General features: G+C 49.7%; 1 protein-coding gene across 1 annotated transcript in view; it reads left to right on the top strand.

Moving 5' to 3' along the window:
- Positions 1 to 302: 302 nt before the first annotated feature.
- Rin2 (Ras and Rab interactor 2) overlaps positions 303 to 19,288 on the top strand; it is a 182,214-nt gene continuing 163,228 nt past the window's right edge. Inside the window, exon 1 of the mRNA XM_023720066.1 lies at positions 303 to 385. The gene's annotated coding sequence lies outside the window, so the exon portion shown is untranslated. The remainder of the gene's footprint in view (positions 386 to 19,288) is intronic.

Below are 19,288 nucleotides of genomic sequence, written 5' to 3'. Positions count from 1 at the left end.
TACACTCAGAGGTGTAATCTGGGTGTGCGGACCCGAAAGAACGGCCCAGAAGAGTCGGCGGGAGCCCAACTTCACGCCGCTGGGTCGGCCCTCCCACACCGGAACCGGGTCTCCCAAACTCTCAGATCCCAGCCTTCCCCGCAATCGCTGGCTGCAGGGGGCCGGGCCGGGCCGCGCAGGCGCCTCTGTCCCTGCCGCGCCCCCTCACGGGCTGGACGAGGCAGCCGGCGCCTGTGGAGGGCGGGTCCGGAGCACAAAGCCCTTCCCCCTCCGGCTCCCCGCCCTCCCCCGCCGGCTCCGCTCGCTCCGCCCGGCCTGGTAGCCCAGCCCAGCGCTAGTCCGGCTGCGGGTCGTACCCGCCTCGGGGACCTGCGGGGCGCGCTAGGTAAGGGGCGGCGCGGGTCCCCACCGCGAGAGCCGGCAAGCGGGCCCGGCTGGTCACTCTCTTCTCTGCGCGGAGATTGGGGAACTCTGGGGTCCTGGGAGGGCACCAGGGAACCCGGTCGCGAGGACCGAGATCAGGGTGACGTCGCGCCGCGCTGGGGCTTCGGGTCCAGGAGGGGTTACCGGGTGTCCTCGGCTGACCTCCGGGAACGCCGGCGTGGAGACTCCGGGCGCAGGTGCGCGCGGGTTTGGCAGGTGAAGACCTTGGCTGAGGTCCCCTGCAGGCTGCTTTCGGGGTGTCCTGTGTCTCTGGGGCCGCTGCATGCAAGAGCTGGGGCGGAGGCCGCCTGCGCCCACCGGGCGGGGAGCTGCGAGGTCAGTGACCGGGCGGGAGGAGCCTGGGCCTCTGCCGGGAAAGGACCGACCACTTTCTAACTGGGGCGCCGCACCCCTCCGGCTTCGGCCTCCACCCTTGGCCTGGGATCCCTCCCGCGGTGGCGCCTTGGACGCGGGGCTTGCGAAGGTCAGCTTGAAAATCTGTGATAAGTGGCCAAGAAACACAGAACACGTTCTGCCCCAGGGTCCCAGAGGCGCCTGTCTTCTCAGCTCTCAACTGCCTGGGACGTTCTAGCCTGAAGAGGCAGCGCACCAGGCCAGCACCCCCGGGGAGCCTCTGTCTAGTCTAGTGGGTCTGGGCGCAGTGGGGTTTCTTAGGAACATGCTGTAATCAGCAGGGAACTTCAGAGCATTCCTCCACCGACAGGACTTTGCAAAACATTGAAGCAAAAATAAACACTTGGCAGCACTCAAGAATTAAGAACAATGGCATTTAATGCAACATTCTTAAGAAACTGTAAAAGAAAAAAAATCCATGATTAATAGTTTCAACATTTTAAGAAAGATGGGCTACTGTTTGTTGCCTGCATCCTTATGTGATGAGAACTGTCCTCTCCAGACCCCTCCCCGTTTGCCTGGTCCCCCACTCCGTGGTTTCTGAGGTTGAGGATGGCATGCAATGGATTGGGCAACTTGGGCTTTGTACACAGTTGTGTTTACCGCTTTTGGAGCTTTCCTTGACTTTTCCCCCAGTTCAGTCCCCTGAGGAAGTTTGGGAGGAAGTGCACATTGGTGTGCTCCGTTTGTCTCCAGGACCCTCAGGCATCTCCTATCCTTTTACTCCTGTAGGGGACTTTATGAGCCACCTCTTAGGAGAGGTCTGGGACTTGGAGGAGATAAGAAGGCCCTTGACCTGACATTTTGGGTTTAGGGACTTGATGTCTCTCTGGAAAGACCAAGCTGCGAACAGGACCACCCTTATCCAGAGATTCTCTGTGAGCAATTGTCAGAGTGAGAAGGAGACATAACTCTTTGATAATAGTCTTGATTGCACTTTGCAAGCGAGGAGGCCTCTGCCTGGGGTTGAGTGAAGGCTGTTCCCTGGTGAGTCAGGTGGTATGACCTGGAGGACCAAGCTGTGCTTGGAGACAGTTTTACTAAAGAATGAGGAGGGTCACCGTGCTCAGCTATGCCAAGGAAATGCTCCTGGTAAGTTGAGTTTGTACAGCAGAACTTTGCAGAGGCTTTCTTGTCATGTGCACTGGAACTCTGGGATGACACCACAGTGTGCTGCGTTTGCCAACTGCTTCTGGCCACGGCACACTCATTCTCGGGAAGCATCTTGTGGATCCAGCATTCCAAGGAGTCCGCTTGGGGAAATGGTGCTTACCTCGCCCAGAACCTTGAGCCAACGAGGTCAGTTTCAGTGACTGTGGCTCCCAGAAGGCGAGGTTGCTCAGTGTGTGGAAATGTAGGTTCTGGACGTTAGGCACGCCCGGTAACCCACCGTAAATTTATATATTTATTTATTTGCACAACATCATAGTTATGTTTGGCTTGGGGAATTGGTACAGGAATAGATCTCATCTGGGTCATTATCCATCCCTTCACCCCTCTTCCCTGCCCTCCATTCCCTTCTCCATATCCAATAATCCCCCTCCCTGTTTTCTAATGTCTCTTCCCTTTATTGTTTTCATTTATTTATATTTTGATTCTCTCATGCAAGAAACCATGCAACAATTAACTTTCTGTATCTGACTTATTTCACTAAGCTTCATGGTCTCAAGATCCACCCGCTTTCCTGCTAATGACACAATTTTATTCTTTATGGTTGCAAATTGAGATTCCATTTTGCTCTGGTCAGTGTGGCACTTACCAGGGACACACATACCCCCCCCCCAAAAAAAAAAAAAGCAAAGGCTGGTGAGAATGTGGAGAATAAGAACCCTTGTGCTCTGCTGGTGGGAAAGTAAAATACTACAAGTATTATAGATGGATCAGTCTTTTAGGAATATCCTAAGCAGGCAGGGACAGGCCCACAGAAGTCAGTGCTGATGACAGCTGTAGCTGGAGGTGCTTTTGTTGATGGTCAGGCCTTGGGAAAGAGGAAATGACGATAGCCCTGTACTTCCCCTCGGGATGAGCAACAGTGATTGATATTCTAAATAGGGATCAGCCACCTTGGGTGAGGGGACCAAAGCCTTCCTTCCAGAAAAAGTTCTTGTTCAGGCCAGGTGTGCTTGCTACACGACTCACTTCCCTATTTGATCCCCATTTAATCAATATAACCTAAGCAATTATACTCCTATTATTATTGGCTGATCATAGTTTTGTCCCGCCTCATACTCATGGGTGAGTTCCTATTGGATCACTGTTACCCAAGCAACTATACTCCTAATCTTATTAGCTGGTTATACTTTTGTGCCAACTCACCTTCTGGTTTTGTTCTATCAAACACCCCTGAGAAGCAGGGTCCTGGCTCTATAGACAGAAGCTTTTTCCTCCACTAAACAGACCCTACTCTTAACCTGTGTTGTACCTACAATTCATTCAATTAGGTGAGCTTGGTGTTAAGCAGACATTTAGCAGGTTGGGAGTTATATTTTCCTTGTATTATATGGATTATTGGGAGGTCTTACATCATCCATATATCATTAGCACTGCAGAAATCAGTGTTACTATTCCCTTAAAAACTAAAAATAGAAATTCTGTTTGCCCCGCTACACCTTCCGGAAAGAGGTGAAGGCATCACGTTGCAGTGGCCTGGGCACACCCATTGTTATCCTAGTAACCAGCTCACAATAGTTAAGCTCTGGAAGCAGCCCAGATGCCCGCTGACAGGTGAACGGTTCAATAAAATGTGGTGCCTATCTGACATAAAGGGAATAAAATGTAACTGCCAACTTGCTAGATGTCAGATATGCTGAGTTTGTGTTCCCCCTAACCAAAGAATGAATTCTAAGGACAGTGCAGTAGGAAATGCTTTTTGAGAAAGAAAGCTCCAGATTGACAGGAGGGGACCCGAAGTACGGGTAGCCACAGACTCCTCTTTATAGGAAGGTTTTATAGAGCAAAAGCACAAGGTGAATATACCATGGGACACAACTATAATCAACCAGTAAGATTGATTACAAGCTTAGCTGCTTAGGTAGATTGGTCTAATGAGGAAGATGATCTTGTAGCAAGTGTGCATGGAAAGATGAAGAAGCATTTTTGGGGATGAATCTTGACTAATGGTGATGTATTGTTTATCCCTAGGAAGCATATAGGCCACTGGCCATAGATGTAATGTGTTTTCTTCCTCTGTATTGACCCCCCTCCCCCCGTGGCCTAGCTCTCTCTATAGGCCTAGAGTATTCTTACCTGGCTTAGCTGTCCATAATATAACCCCAGTGGAATATATCATCCACCCTTGTAAGTCAAGGTGAACTGCCAGCATGCCAGCCACCTCTGATTGACGTGAGTCCGTTCCCAGGGCTGGAGCAGAGCAGGAAAGGGAATAGTGCTGTGGGATGCTGGGATCTGGGCCTCTCTACCTACAGCACCACTTTATCCTGGCTTATCCCATCCGCTGTGTGGGAGGAGGTATCCACCTCCTGAGTTTTCCACTCTCTCCCTTCCTCTCTTCCTGGACCCCAGCTGTGTGGGTTCTGGGGGCTGGGGTCAATCTACAGGAGAAAAGGTAGCCAGAGTGTCTCTCTGCAGGGTGAGAGCTGGAGCCTGAGCGGACCTCTCCCCCAGAGCGGACCCCTCCCCCAGGAGCGCAGCCCCAGTTCATGCCAGCACTGTTTGGAGGCCCATGCTCCTGACTCTTGGCCTGCCCTTCTCAGGGACTAGCAACTGGCTGTGTGGGCTCCTGGGCAGTTAAGGAGCAACCAGCTGTGTGGACTTGGGGAGGAGCCCTGCGAAGGGTGATGCTGGGATCAGAGAAGGCTGTCATGCAGATTTAATGCCTTCTGTGGACATTTCTAGCTCTCTGGTGTTGAATGTGTACCCCAAGATTTGTTTCATAGCATTTTTCCAAAGTATGCAAAGTAGAAAGCCTTGCTCAGATCCGTACTAAGGAGGTGGGGTTGCCATCACCAGGGAGGGAGGCTGTGTGAGAGGGTGGCTGAGATTTAGGGGAGAGCCAGGGAGCTCCGTGTGTGTGTGTGTGTGTGTGTGTGTGTGTGTGTGTGTGTGTACGCACGCGTGCATGCGTGCACATGAGTATGCTTTCACGAGCATCACTAAGGAAGAGGGTAGGGAGTAAATGCTGTGCATGATTTTTAACCTGTTGAAGAGTCCTGGATATCACCTCCTGGTAGGAGGATCCAACAAGCATCAGGAAACATAGAGTCATTGGGCCCTGTGGGGACAGAAGCAAGATATCCCCAGCGAGATGTCTGAGGTTGAGCAGGGAGGAGAATCAGGGGAGCCCACATCAGGGGGTGCCAAGAAGGGCTTGGGAAGCAGGGAGAGGAGGAGCCTCTGCCTGCCTGCCTGCCTGCCTGCCTGCCTGCCTACCTACCTGCCAATTCAGGGCCTGCAGCCTGCTGGTCTGCAGGTGCTGCTGTGGTGGGCCCTGAGACCTACCAGCCTGGGTTGAGATTTGTAGTGTCAGCCAGGTAGGGACTATTTGTGTGAACAGAAACATACACTAATACTCCTGCTTACCAAAGCACTGAATCATCACCCCACGCATGAGTGATGAATGAGTGGTTCAACGACGCTGTATTTGTGGTGGAAGCTTTCTTAATTCACTGATGGATTGGTGAAAGTTAGCTCTTTCATGGAAAACTTGAAGAATACAAGTGAGATTTTTATTTTAAACAAGGATATAGACATTCTACCCTGTGTGAGACACCTTATTGCTGGCGTTGGTTGCAAGGACTGCATTGCTAGCTTTGAATACGCCAAAGCCAATGGCCTGATTAGGGACCCCGATTTTGTTTCATGTAGGAAAGTTTATAAAGAGATGGTGGTTTATTTTTTTTAAACTCTCCAGCAGTAATTTAAATGATAATGCTGAATTTTATAATATCCAAGTAAGAGGTCTTTTAAATACTACGTGTTTTTTATATGTCAATTCTGTGTGATTGTGACAGATATCCAAGTATTTAGTAGGTAATCTCCCACCTTCCTGAAATTCTCAGAATTTGAGTCATTCTAAAAGTCAGACCAGGCAGCATTTGGTTGTACGCTTTTTCATGAATGCCATCTTTATTTCAATTGAGTAGGTTAACCCAGCAAATGGGATAAAGAGACATTTCAGTTTTCATACACAGATAGGATTTTATTTACTAGGTGAGAAATTCCAAATCCCAAAACCCAAGGAAATTAAAATAACTAGCCAGATGAACCATAGTGGTCCTAAGAAGCACTTTGTTTCTTTACTAAATAAATTGTCACACACATACATACTCCCAAGCTGTGGCCTGGTTACAAGAGTACTTGTTAATCGTGAATGGAGGCAGATGTCCCTCCCGTGGTAATCAGGGGCAGCTGCACGGGTCGAGTTGCATGCGAGCTCTGGGACTCCGGAAGGCAGCCAAGCCCACACACGTGTGGCTTACTGCACCCAGCCAGGTGCAGCCCACCTCAGCCTGCAGGTGTGGGACCGGGGAGGCTGTACCTCAACACCCTGCCATTTGCATTTCTCTTCCTGAAATGCTGAGTGTGCATGACTATTGTAAAGCTTTCCCTTTGGCTTGACCTAAGGCTTGTGCATTCCCTTTGGATCGATTTAATTGCTCCAGAGCACAGAGCCTTCCTGAATCCTCAAATGAGCCCTTAAATTTTCTTCTGTTTCGGTTCTGGTTTTGCAGGTCACTATTTAAATGTATTTGTAAGTATTGGGCAGACAGTTTGTAAAGAAGGAAGAAACCTCATCCCTCCCCCCTCGATGTCCCAGCCCAGCAGCACTGGTGAAGTGAGCTGCTGCTCACAAGCTCTGTAACACTTAGACACTGAAATTTTCTTGACAAATTCACCTATAATTCCTTTCCATCAAATCTTATTCCATGTGATCTTTTTTGCATCATAATAAGCCTAGACACTAATTTGGGCAGAAGCAATGGTTTTAGACCCTTTTTTTTGGAATTAAGCCTGGAGGCTTCGTGTGTGTCTGGACCACTTATGTGTACTGTCCTCACAGGGCTGCCTGGTGACAGATGGATCCTGCAGAGACAGGGGCCCCTGGTATCAGCATGCTGGAAAGCGTGGGCCTCCAGGATGATGTGGAAACGTACAGGCGAGGCCAGGGCTGTGAGGCCCGGGCTTGACAGGGGACACAGACTCCTTTGAACTGGAAAGCCCCTACTTCTAGTTCTCTGTTCTTTTCTGGTGCAGTGGTTTTTCCCCTTGGCAATTCAGGATCTCAGCCAGAACAAAGACAGAAGAAGCTCCTGTCCTTTCAGAAAAGATAATTTACCCTCTCATTTTATTGATCAGGAGCAGGCATGGGAGTTGTTAGGTGGCTCCTCTGGCCTTGGCCGGATGGTTCTGCTGAGGAAGGAGGGTGCACCCCAGGGAACCATGAGGGAGGAGGTCAGTGGAAGTTTTGCTGATCCTGATCGTGAGCTAAGGAGGAGGGGACTGCAGGCCATGGATGGCAGGCAGAGCAGGCACGGCAGAGAGGGGGTACTAGGCACTCCCTTAGAGTGGCCTTCTCCTCCAGGCTTCTTAGGGCCCCTTCCAGTGAGGTCTCCCTGTCCCGCCTCCTCTGTGGGTTGCCCCTCCTGATTGTCTGTCCTGGTCACCTCATCCATTCTCACATTCCAAGGTTCCTGCCTTAGCCAAGAGAGGGTGCATATCCCATACCGTAAACAAACTCCTGGGTGCATATCCTACTCTAAGTATGTCGCTGTCTTTCCCAGACAGTTTACAGGGTGGCCTTAGGCTGCACATGGATCTAAATAATGCATGTCACTCACTGCAGGTAAATACTGGCTCCTGGGATCCCCCTCTGTGAGATTATTTCTAGGAGACTCTGGGACAGACTGCAGTCTCTTCCCAGAGCAGAGCTGGAAAGGGGCAAGTGCAAGGTGGGCCCCTGGGCCTCTTGGAATTTGAGGGTAGGGTCGTTGAATACAGAAAGCTCTAATCCTGCCCTGGACATTGAGGAAGTACTCACAGAACTGAGAGGAGCTAGGTACACAGGGGAGGAACCTGAGTTTCCCCAGGGGTCCCTGCTTGCTTCTTGGAAGAGACAGAGAGGGTGCTTAAGAGGACAGAGGCAAAAACAGTGTGCACAGACTAGCAGAGACAATTTAGGGAGGATCAGATGGGAGAAATGAAGTCTTAGGAGTGAACACAACCACGAGCCTTATGATGGCATTCTGGTCAACAGCGACTTAACACAGCTATCTATGCCCCTAACAGTCTGTATCCAAGTGGTCGGGAGTGCACTGTATGGCGTTTCCACAACAGAGTGTCCTAGGCTGGGTTTCTCAGACTGTGTCCCATAGTTAAAAACTCATGGCTGAACTCGCTAGTCAGGTCTTTCTTTCTGGCCCAATTCTGTTTCATTCCATATAAAGAATCCACCACTGTTCACCTTCTAAACTGACTCCACATTGGGCTGTTGTTATTATACCTTGAGTCTAACCTGCTCAAACCTTCCACATCCTCCTCTTCTTGGGGGGCAGTTGTGGGAAACTCAACCTAGGGTTTCTCCCAGGTTAGGCAAACGCTGTGCCACTGAGCTATGCCTGCAGCCCCTCTCCCACTTCCCTTTTCACTGAGAACTAGAAATACTGGAACTTTAGCCACTTCCACCAGCAGCCACCTGGCTAGCTGAATCCTCCTGCCTTTGCCTCCTGCCTTAGCTGCGGAAGGATCATCTGTGCTCCTGTTTGGGTCGACTCTGCTACTTGATACAGTTGATTCCAGCATCTCCACATACTCCAGCACGTTACTGCTGCGGTTGTCACTCTTGTCCCTGGGTCACCATTTTCTCACTTCCCTATATCCACCCCACATCTGCCCGAGCCCTGACCTTTTCGCAACTCTTTGACCTCTAGATTTCTTAGGAAGTCTGCTTGCTGTGGCTAGGTCCCTCCTGTCCTTTATGGGTGGCACTCCTGTCAGCATCTGCCTCCAGAACCCACCTCTCTTGGTTCCGAGTGGCCTCTGTGCCCCTGTGCGTGCTCTGTTTTTGACCCCATCTCATCTGATTTTCCAGCAGTATCTGACATTAACAAGGGTGGTTTACATGGCACCACCCCATGTGGCTGCATGTGTCCCACCACGAGGCCAGCCTGGGGCCACACAGCACCATGTCACACATCCCAGAAGACTGTCACTCCTACCCTAAAGCTCTGCAAGCTCTCAAGTAGTCATCACAGCTGCTCAGGAGACCCAAGTGTCCTTGCCTGTGGGCTCTGTGCCAGGGTGTCACCTGGCAGCCTCCTGCCAGATCCCAACCTGGTCCTTGGGACATAGATGTGTCTCCCCTCTTTCCCAGATTGTAGAAACTGAGACACAGAGATGTGAGCAACTTGTCTGGTCAGAAAGCTAAAGCGAGAGGAGCCATCGTTCAAACCAGGGCTGTCCGTAAGGACCTCAGCTCTGCAGAATTCCTCTATACATTGTGCTAGGGAGATAGCTCAGGGGTCTGAGCACCTGTCTGGCAAAGACAAGGACCCAGGTTTGATCTTCGATACCACATGCCGTGCCAACCCCATGCTGGCCCCAGAACTGGGAATGGTGGTGCCCCCCTGCAATACCAGCACTGGGGAGGCTGAGACAGGAAGATCAGTACAAGTCCAAGCTGCACAGCAAAAACCTGTACCAAATAAATAAATTTTTAAAGAAAGAATTCCTCTACACAGAAACATGTGTGCATTCCCTTCCCAGACTGTGTAACAGAAGAGCACAAGCCGAGCACCTTAAACACAGGTATCCTCTCCTCTACACTGCTGGAGGCCAGGTGGAGACCAGGGGGTCATAGAGCCTTGTGTGTGTGGCCACACCCACATTTCCCCTTTGGCTTCATCTTAAATTAGGTCTGGGTGTGCCCTGTTTTCAGTCAGGCTGCACAGTGTGGCACTGAAAGTTAGAACCTCTGTTGTTTCAGAGCATGCAACCTAGTGCATAATCAGGTACACGATCAGAGGCTCTTGGAATTCTCAGCAAGTACAGCCCCTTCAGACAGCTGAAGCATAGTCAGCCATTGTGGGTGGTGAATAGTTGTTCCTGGTCAGGATGCCCGACTTACCTCTGTCCTTCCTGGACCTGTGGTTGTGAGTGTGTGGTGGGAGGGTGGTTGGCATCTGCACAGAGGTATAGGGGAGCCGAGATGGGGACTGAAGGCCTAAAGAATGGAGGAGTGACCACTGATTTGGGGACTTGCTGTCCCTTGAGCCTATGTGGCACTGAGTTTGCATGACCATCTTTTGACGGCACTGGGGTGCCAGGCAGCTGTCTCTGGAGGTGTGGGCCCTTGATGAATTGCATCTTCTACTAGGGGCCAGTGACGCTATCTGGGAGACTAGCAGTAGGATTTCAAAACTAATAACAAAGAAGTTTGGTCACACCATAAAAATGGCATCTTGGGTTGTGACAGTGAAATTGATAAGAATAATTCAGTGATGATATGTAAGTATTACAGAATCTTATAGAATGTAGCTAACTGTTGTGCCATTTGCACCTGACCAGCCCAGTAGCCACACCTTTGGAGTCTCCTTACTCTAACCCTGAGGTTCCGTCCACCAGCTGCCAGGCAGCGTTTAGAAGCCTTTGCCTCCAGAAGATTGCTATCCAATGAGCTCAGGTGTCTAAACTCAGCTTACACAGTGAACTGACAGTGACTTGGAGGCCAGTTCTTTTCTTTCCTGCACAGTTTGCTGAGGTGGAGAAGGTAGTGCCCAGGTTGCCTGAGAACAGAGAATGATGGGATTATGCAAGGCGTTCCACATACCTAACCCTGATCCCGTTTTCTAGAAAGTCAGATAGGAATGTGGACTGGGTGCACTGCATTTTTCTAAGAACAGCATGTGATGAAAGTGATAGTTTTGCAACTAGAGAAGTGTCAGGAGGAAAAACATCGAGAACCAGAAATGGCAGAAGAGTGCGAGGAATGTTTCCGTTAGGAAAAGCCCAAGATTCCCCCTTGTCTTCCAATACTATGACATGGGAAGGAATTGAAAATGCTGCTGGAAATCATTTGTGTTCTAGAAAAAGGACAGAAGGGAGTGAGGCCCATACATTTACCACCAGGTCACTGTGGAGTGCCAGCTGTGCCATCACTTCCCCTGTGAGGATAGAGGGGGACTTCCTGCCTCTGCATGGCCATTTCCAAGTCAAATCTATTGTCCCCTCTTGGGAGGAGGAAGATGCGATAGAGTCACACCCTCTGACTGCAGACAGGACTTTAATGGAGCAGGGGTGGCCTCAGGGACACCAGACTAGGACAGACTGATTGCTGAGAGAATAGGGCTGGACTGCAGGGAGGAAGCAGAGGCCACCAAGCTGAAGGTTCTGCTGTGAGGTTGTGCTGTGGGGAGCGTGTGCACGAGAGGTCAGCATGGGTGCTGGGTTCTCGCTGACTACCCACACCAGTGGAGGTGCCAGCGAAGGACATGGTAATCCTGGAGGGAAGGAGGGCTTTCACGAGGAAGGGCTCCACTTTGGAGGTGTGAGCTTCAGAACCAAGCTGTGGTGTGAAGGAGGCTGGCTTCAAGGAGCCGGAACTGCAACAGGAGCTTTGGGTCCACACTCATGGGTAGCAGTGGTGAAGCCAGGGAGGACGGCATTGCCCAGGGAGGGCATGGAGGGGCAGGAAGGTCCTACGTGCGGACTTTGTCTCAAAATATGGTATGCAGTGTTCTCAAGAACATTGACGTGCAAGGGGCGGCTGCCTGCTCAGTTCCCCCAGCTCCCCATCTTCCTGCAGGTGGAGCCCAGTGTGAAGCTGGGAGTCAGGACAGAGTGTCTGGTGACACTTCACAGGCTTCCTGCCTGTGTGGAGAGAAGCCCGCCTTCTAATCGGGGGCAAGGACACCTCTTGGCTTCAGCAAGAGAGTGCAGATAGAGTCCTGAACGGCCAGATCACGAATGGCCACCCTGAGAGCCAGCATTTGTTGAGCTAATGGGAGTGCGTGCCACTCCTGGCCGGGCACACTTCAAGCCTTCTTGTTAAGTGCTTTGCTGTGAAGATGAGGACTCGTACCATGGTGCACTGGGAAACAGAGGCTCGAGGCGCAGAGGACTTGCCCAAGGTCCCGACCGACCGTCCGTGGTGGGCCAGGACTTGCCCAGCTGCTTCTGCTGGGAGAGCCCAGAGCCTGAGGGTGTGAGGAGGTCACTTCAAGGGACACAGCTGTGCCCCATTGTCCTGGTTTTGCCCAGGGGAGCAGGAGACTGCCTCAGGAGCTTTGTTCTTCAAGCCAGCCTGGCCTCCTGCTGTGCTCCAGGTCCAGCTGGTACTGGGCTTTCCACTTTGTCTCTGAAACAGAAATTCTAACATTTTTGTGATGTGAGTAGTTCATTGCAAGATTTCCCGGGCATCTCTGATCTTTCTCCTTTGAGTGCCCAGAAACCCACCAACAACTGCTTGCCACTTATACAGTGGTTTCCACAGTTTTGCTTTCCACAATGTTATTAACCTGAAATCTAAAAATATTAAGCAGAGCAAGGTGCGTGGTCCTGAAGTGCTCTGGGAGGCTGAAGCAGCAGGTCACAGATGTGAGTGCAGCTTGGGCAACTCAGCGACTTAGCAAGACACTGTCTCAAATAAAAATCTGAAAGGGGCTAGGGACATAGCTTGGTGCAGAGGCCCTGGAATTAATCCCCAGTACTGAAAAAAAAAAAAAAAAAAAAAGGTAAAGTCCAGAAGGAAACAGTTCATTTAAAATTTTACATTATTCCAGGTAACATGATGATGCTGTTGCACTGTCCTGCTGCTCGATTCCATTTGGGACACTAGTCATCCCTTTGTCCTCAGTGTCCACACCATGATCCCTAACCCCGTCCTAGGATTAGTCACTTAGGAGCCATCTCAGTTGTCAAATTAACTGTAAGCCTTCTCAGTGCATTCTTATCATTTATCTGCATTATTATTAGTTTTTGTTATCAATCCCTTACTGCACCTGAGATGGAACTGAAACCTTTTCACAAGTATTGTGCGTTGGGAGCGCGGAAAGAGCCTCTCTGCTTCCCCTTTAGTTTCTAGCTGGATTCTTTGACTAGATCTAGGAACCCAGTTCAGCGCTGCACTATAAGCGCTGATTTGCAAGTGAAGAACATCTAAGTTTTGTTAAATGACATGACCAAAGTATGATGCTTTTAGGCCTTTTAAACAAAGAGCAATTGATGTGTGAAGGAATGAAAGGACAGAGCCATCTCAGGACGAGGCTAGTAAATGTAGGGAAGATTTACCTGGAAGGTGAGGATTGTCTCAGAGTTGCTTGCTCCCGTTCACTGCAACCCTAATGAATATGAGATGAATGAATAGATGGTACCTAGTCGGCCTGTTTCAACATGGTGCACCCTCAGCTCCTCCACTGGCATAAGCTAAATGGAGTGCATGTGGGGTTTGGTGCTGTCTGGTTTCAGGACCTTCTGGGGGTCTAAGGATATGATCCTCATGGGTAACCAGATGCTGTTACTGAGAAAGAGAGAGATGGAGGAGAACGGGGTGTTTTGAGTCCATCCAGTAGGAGGTGTTCCCTTTCCTGCCCCCATCAGCAGTGGCAGAGGGTGACTTGTTTTAAATGGGCAGCCTTTCGAAAGGCTGTGTGTGTACTCAGGGACCAAGGACACACCAGGGAGGAGACTCTGAGCTGCTGGACCCTGCTTCCACTCCGTCCATCTGCTGGCCCAGTATCTGAGGGTGCAGAGGTCTGGCCTGGCTGGGAAGTGGGATATGGGAGGTAGGTCACTTGGCCCCTTTAGAGAGGAAAGGGGTGTTCAGGACTTCGACTTTGAATTTTTTGGGCTCTCCCCTCCCCACCCTGCCCCCACACCAGAGCCTCACACCCCAGCTGCTATAATGGCACAGCCGGGATTTGCTGGTCTTTATCAGTTGCTGATTAGATCTGACCACCTCCTGTGACCTCCTGGTTCCAGGAAGTGACAGTGGAAACTGTCAAGTAAACTACACTGTCTGTCCTCAGAGCAGAAAAAGTTGCTGTTATTTTCTGTAACTTCCTATTAGTTTCTAGCTGAGGCCAGATCTTCCTTATAATAAACCAGAGATTTCTTATTTACCTGAAACTGTTATAGGGGAAGGAAACTAATAGGCTTTTTCAGGTGGCACAGCAGAGAAACAGACAGAAGGAAGAAGGGAAAGGGGTTTTATTTTCTTTGAGGGCATGGGAGAGAATGTGGGGAAGGCTGAGGAATTCTCTCCATTGGAACAAAGGGAGGCTGAGGCTTTCATGGCCTTTTGCTGGGGGTGGGGCTTGAGGGGATGTTTAGATCTACCTGAGGGAGCTGATTGGGGTCTTCCCTGAGGCTGCAGAATGGGTGGAAGGAAATTGTAACCTAGGCTGAGTTGGAGGAGAAGGGGGAGGTGGTCTTGGGGAACATGGGCTTTGTTTTAAAGGCTTCAGCCATATTAGATGACCACCATGATGATTTTAGCAATTCATACTAGGGCCAGAACCTATCAGAAACTCCCAACCTGTTAGGTATCTGGTGCCAGTTTGTGTTCTCTAAAATGAAAGAATGAATTTTAGGCACAGTGGAGCTTAAGAGCAGAATGTATTTATTGGGGGAAGAAAGCTTCTGTCTGAAAGAGAAACAGAAGGGGTCTGAGCAGGACACTGAGGACCCTGCCTTTGTAAGGGATTTTTGTAGAGCAAAATCACAAGGTGAGATGGGTCCAAGGTGGGGAAACATGGGAAATCCCAAGGTGGGCATGAGGCAGGACAAAACCGTAGTCAACCAATAAGATTACAAGCATAATAATCTATTAAATCAGGGTCAAATGGGGAAGCGAGTCACATAGCAAGTGGGCATGAAATAGAACAGGGCTCTTCCTATAGGGGTTGGGGCTTGGCTGTCCTGGCTTCCCCAAAGTGATCCATGGTACCTTATTTAGACTATCAGTCCCTGCTGTTTACTCTTAGAAGGTGTGTGGGATCCATTCCTTTCAACTTTCTTCTTGAAGTCTCTGTCCCTCAGTGGAGGTACCTGTCTCCCCCACAGTTGCAATGTAGTCCAATTTCTACACTGGCTCCTTCTAGGGCCTAGGCCTGTGTGTAACACAAGCAGGAAACTGAGGCCCACGGGAGCCACGAGCTTGCCCCTGCAGTTTCTGGGGTTATATTCCTGGCCTCCAACTGTCCTTCAGCTCGGAGTTTAGACCTAGAACACTCTAGTCACAAGGCAAAAATGTCTGTCAGGAGGTAATAAGTAACTTCAAAGTGAAACTAAGCCATGAGACTGACCTAGCCATGTCCTTGTGGTTCTGGATGAGACCCAGGAGTGTGTCTAGTGAGAGTGATATAGGGAACCTCCAAATGACATAGGGGACAAATGATCTGACCTGGGATGAGTTCATGTGTTCTCTAAAACCAAAGAATGAATTTTAGGAACAAACCGAGGTTATGAACAGATTATATTTACTGGGGGAAAGAAAGCTCCTGTCCAAGAGAGGGACAGAAGGGGCCCTGAGTGGGTTGTCCCCAGGGAGCTGTCTCTTTTTTTTCTTTTTTGAAAGAACTGGGTATTGAACTCAGGCCCTTGCGCTTGCCAGGGAAGTGCATATTCCACTGAGCCATCTCCCTGGCCCAGGAAGCTGTCTCTTTCAAGGACTTTTGTAGAGTAAAACCATGTGGTGAGGTGGGTCTAAGGTGGTGGAGAACATGGGAACTTGCTTAGGTGGGCATGAGGTGGGACAATACTATGGTCATCAATGAGATTACAAGCACCATTGCTCAGGTAAAATTGATTATATCCAGTACCAAATGAGGAAGCGAGTCATGTAGCAAGTGGGCATGAATACAGGACAGGGTCTCTTCCTATGGGGGTTGGGTTAGTGACTCATTTGGGCTCTTTAAGGTGATTGATACCTATTTACAATATCAATACCTGATGCCCATCCCTAGGGAAGTATGTGGCTGAATTTATTTCCTTTTTTGTCTTGAAGTGTGACCCATATGGGAGTATGTGTCTCTTCCAAGTTGCAAAGTCACCTTGTCTTCCATATTGTCTCCTTGAGGGCCTGGCCCTGTCTGACTGCCTATAATGTTTCTATCTAATGCAGCTGCCTACAACAAGAGGAGCAGAGGGTCTGACGTGGCTGAGTCTCACTTAGGTCCAGCAGTTCCACTCAGCAAGCCCTGTCCTGTGCATCAAAGTGGGACCTAGCATTCCAAGGCCAGACAACTGTATTCTTTTTTTTTTTTTTCCAAAATTTTATTGATAAACAGCAATGAGACAGTTTCAAATCAAATCGGAAGTACAGTTTCAACAAATAATACACTGCATATATTCTTCTTAGTGGTTAATTGCTGTACAAGATGCGGACTTGAGATCCTATTTGCAAACACCATTAGAACAAATCATTCTATTCATTAAGAGAATGCAATTATATAAATATCCTAACCACTTTGCATACACAGATACAAAATGGACATTCATCTGTATACCCTATTTTTTCTAAATTCCGTTATTGAATATTATAGGTGTGTAAACTCAGCAAAATATTCTACAAGAGTCTAGTAGACCATAATAGCATTGGGTCTTCTGTTTAACTGGCAATGTCAGAAATTATTGACCTGAGTCCCCCACAGCTCAACATAACAGCATGGCTTTACTTCCTATATTTCGTCTTCATACTTTTCTACTGGATGGATAAGACCAAGGTAAAGCAGGACCTGTGCAATAAGAGTTGTAGCTTTTTGCAGACGACTGTATTCTTTGTAAAGGTTAATAAATGATTAATAGCTTGGCTGGGGAGATAGCTTGGTGGTCTAAGAGCCTACCTGGTAAGTGCAAGGACCTTGTTTCAATCCCTGATACCACATGCTGTGCTGGCCCTGGAATGGGGTGCACTGTGCCACTCCCAAAAGTGGACGTGGTGGCACGTGCCTGTAATCCCTGCACTGGGGAGGCTAAGACAGAAGGATCGCTATGAATCCGAGCTGTGAGGTGAGACCCTGTACCCAATAAATAAAAATTTTTTTAAAAAAGATTAAAATAAATAAATCTGATCAGACAGCACAGTCCTGGACCAGGGTCATAGGTCAGAAGAATTGACTGTCACAGGGGCACAGCTCACTTGCCCAGGATCAGGATGAGAGAATGTAGAATCTGGGATTTGACTGAGGAACATGATTCCCAGTTCCAGGATGTGTGCTGCGCTTGTCAAATCCTATCTAAGCAGGGAGCCTCAGGAAATCATGTCTAGGCCCAGGCAGTAGCAAAACAAGTACTTTGCGTGCTCAGGACCTACGGTTAATGAAATAAGACCTCTGATGGTCTCACGGTGTAGCCGTGCCCTGGCTGTCCACTTATATAGCTCAGGTTAAGGCAACTGATTTCATTCTTTTTTTCTTGTATTTAATACAGGTCTACAGGGTGTCACTGTGTAAATCAGGCTCTTAGTGATCCTCCTGTTTTCAGCCTCCCAAGTGCTGGGATTACAGGTGCATGCCACCATGCCCAGTCTCAATCGCCATCTCAGCGAGCCCTGGGGGCAGGGGGGTGAGGCCAGCACAGTGCGCTGGAGATTGAACTCCAGCCCTGAGGTCTGCCTAAGCAGGCGCTTTAGTCCACTAAACTATCAAGCTTGCCCTCATTTTTTTTATTGGTGCCAGCATAGTTTCTGCCTCTAGGGAAAGCATACACCAAGTCTTAGATTTGCCAACATTTGGGGAGGTCAGAGCCTTCCCCCTAAAGAATCAACCTGAAGGCTTTGGCGGGGACTGGGTCATTTTCCTCCCTGTCAGCTTCTAGGTTAGCAGCTGACAGCTTTTTGTTCTGACCATAAGGGCAGTATCCACTTACTGTGCATAATTTGAACAATTCAGAGAAATACAAAGATGAAACTACCAAAGATAGCAGTGCCTTACTATCTCAACTCTTGGGCTGAGGTTTAATGTAATGCAGAACATACATTGTTCATTCAGAAGGCATTTTGTGAGATATTTATCATACAGGCAGCTATGAATTCTAAGGCCGTCTATACCTAGAATTCTGTTAGGAAGAAAGCAAGGAGACTGTGGTGACCCAGGGCTATATGCAGAGAGGGCATCTGCAGTGGTGAGGGTGGGTGAGTTTCCAGAAGCAGAGGCCTCCACCAAACACTCACAGGACAGGGTCCGCCCTCTGCCTGGCTGTCACACACTTTGCCATCCCTGAGACCTCTGTGCGGTATGCTTTTCTTGAGGCAGAGCGAGCCCAGCATGCACTGGGGCTGTCTGCGCGTGCCGTCTAGCAGCTAATGCAGCCCTGAGATGGCCCAGTACTCATGGAGGTGCCTGATGCTAACGCAGGAGGCCAAGCAGAGAGGCTGTGCAGCACGATGAACCAAGGCGCGTGTGCCGGGGCAGGTAGCCCTGTTCCAGTCTTGGGGACCACACCCAGGAGCTTTGCCTCGGTCAGTGGATGAACGCCTCTGGGCCTCAATGTCAGTGTGTGTAACATGGGAGTGAGACTAGCACCTGCCTTGAAAGAATACTGAAAGAGTCATGCGTGGATAATGCCGAGATCTGATTGGCGGATGGTGTGTGTTCAACTTTTGTCTTTGCTGTTTTACGTGCAGTAGGGGCAGTCAGAAAGTTCTTGACTGGGGAACAAGGCCTCGGCTCCCTGTACCTGTCCTGCCGGAGGTGGACAGATGTCTGCAGGGAAGCCGGCAGGTTCCATTTGTTGGGAGAGTCCAACAAGTCAACCTCCGAGCCTTCAGGGGCTTGACTGCCAGTGCTTATAGGCAGCTGAGTGGGGACCTTGGCCACTTCCTGTCTCTCTGCCGATGTGTGTGGCAGCTCCTGTTCAGGTGGTGATTGAGACCAGGCTGTTGCCATCTTGCAGGATGTCTCCTGGTACTGTCTCTTAAAGGCTTCTCAGAGAAGGGGAGAGACGTGTGTGATGGTTTTAAATGCTGGTCTGGGAGTCACAACATTGTCACTTCTTCGCATATTGCAGGCAGAAACCCAATCCCAGGGGCCCACCTCAAATGTGAGACCCTCTGGGAGATACAGTGATCTGTGAGCAGCTGTGGCCGCTGTCACACACAGTGGCTCCGGGGCTGAGAGTCATCAGGCGGAGATCGCTGTTACTGCTGCTCAAGAAAATGCTGATGAGGACTGCGCAGTAAGAAGTGACTTCCTGGGGACTGGAAAACCCCAGGTGTCCTCGCTTTGGGGATCTCTGCAGGAAAGCAGGGAATTTGTACTCCTGGAGCCCTTCCCCGTGAGTGCCTTTCTAAGAGAGGCAAGCACCTTGCAAAGGAACCCGAGGTCCTGGTTCTTGTTTCTTTAAAGAAAACAGAATTTCTAGGTGCCCCTTGGAGGCTGGCCTTCCGGAGCCCTGGGCTTGCAGGGTAATGCTCTCCACGGCTTAGCTTGCAGAACCTGAAATACTTGTGCTAGAGGTAATTGGTGACTCCACCTTGTTGAAGAAGCATCACATGTTC

This window comes from Octodon degus, unplaced genomic scaffold, assembly GCF_000260255.1.
Source record: "Octodon degus isolate 3935 unplaced genomic scaffold, OctDeg1.0 scaffold00073, whole genome shotgun sequence".
NCBI classification, from domain to species: domain Eukaryota; kingdom Metazoa; phylum Chordata; class Mammalia; order Rodentia; family Octodontidae; genus Octodon; species Octodon degus.
The sequence above is the reverse complement of the archived record's forward strand: the minus strand, read 5'-3'. Positions and strand labels throughout refer to the sequence as shown.